At 42.0% G+C, this 1,554-nt stretch overlaps 1 non-coding gene across 1 annotated transcript; it reads right to left on the minus strand.

Moving 5' to 3' along the window:
- Nucleotides 1–226: 226 nt before the first annotated feature.
- LOC141669387 (small nucleolar RNA R71) lies at nt 227–333 on the minus strand. Its single transcript, XR_012553673.1, has one exon. It is a non-coding gene; the product is annotated as a small nucleolar RNA R71 (small nucleolar RNA).
- Nucleotides 334–1,554: the final 1,221 nt, after the last annotated feature.

Below are 1,554 nucleotides of genomic sequence, written 5' to 3' on the forward strand. Positions count from 1 at the left end.
TGCGACTGAAGACCCCAACATGCACATAAGGAATTTTGTCGAGATCTGCAGTACTTTCAAGTATAATGGCGTGACTGATTAGGCTATCAAGCTGAGGCTTTTCCCATTCTCACTGAGGGACAAAGCTAAGGACTGGTTACATTCTGAACCAGCTGGGTCCATCACTACTTGGGAAGATCTTGCGCAAAAGTTTCTGGTGAAGTTTTATCCGATGGCAAAGACTGCTGCTATGAGGAGTGCTCTTACTCAGTTTGCGCAGCAACCTACAGAATCTATGTGCGAAGCTTGGGAACGCTACAAGGAAATGTTGAGAAAGTGTCCACATCATGGAATGCCCGATTGGATGGTGATCACTGGTTTCTATAATGGTTTGGGGGCCCAATCTCATCCCATGCTCGATGCAGCAGCTGGAGGCGCCTTGTGGGCCAAAAGCTATACTGAGGCTTATAAACTTATAGAGACTATGTCTGTAAATGAGCATCAAAATCCAACTCAAAGGATGATGCCTGGGAAGGTAGCAGGTATTCTGGAAGTCGATGCAGCCACCGCTATTGTAGCGCAGCTCCAAGCGCTGTCTATGAAGGTCGATTCTCTAGCTACATATGGAGTTAATCAAATAGCTATGGTCTGTGAGCTTTGTGCAAGTTCTCATGCTACAGATCAGTGTTCTCTCGTCAATGAATCTGTTCAGTATGTGAATAATTATCAGTGACAACAGCAGCCTGTGCCATCTACTTATCATCCTAACAACAGAAATCATCCAAATTTCAGCTGGGGTAATAATCAGAATGCTATTCAGCCACCATATCAGCAAGGTGTGAGTAAACAGTTCAATCTACCTGGATTCCAGCAACCACAGTAGTATGCTCAAAGGCAATCATATCCTCAACAGGGAAGTGCAGCTGCACCTACTAGTGCTGATTTTGAGGAACTTAAGCTGTTATGCAAGAGTTAGGCGGTTTCTATCAAGACCTTGGAAAATCAAATCGGTCAAATAGCCAATGCAGTGCTCAATCGTCAACCTGGAACATTTCCCTAAGAGATTGCCGCAACAAAAGCTGGATAAGCAGTTCGGTAAGTATAACACCCTCCAAATCCGGGGTATAGATTTGGGGCATTATTAACAACAATTACCAACTAAACCTACACAAGCGGAATATAAATATAATAATTACCTCGAACTATCACTACTCAGGATCTTTTAAGGTCTGAGTTTGAAAACAAGAATCACATACTACACTTTATTATAAACCCAACTAAATAAAACCTATCTCAAGAACTCTCTTTGTTACAAAACTTTATTCTATCTACAGTCTCACTACACAACTTTTATTCAAACTACACAAGACTTTTATTCAACCTAACATTACTACTTATCCTGCTACACCTGATCTGGCAATTCAAAGCTCTCTTCGGGAATAGGAAGGAACACTCTTGGTATAAGAGGGTCCCGCTGCTTGACTCGCTTCTTGACTATGCGGGTTCTGATGGGTTTCATTCTCTATCTTAACTGTAAAACAATAGGAGTAACAATAAAAAGGGATGAGCCAAAAT

Source organism: Apium graveolens, chromosome 6 (genome assembly GCF_009905375.1).
Source record: "Apium graveolens cultivar Ventura chromosome 6, ASM990537v1, whole genome shotgun sequence".
NCBI lineage: Eukaryota > Viridiplantae > Streptophyta > Magnoliopsida > Apiales > Apiaceae > Apium > Apium graveolens.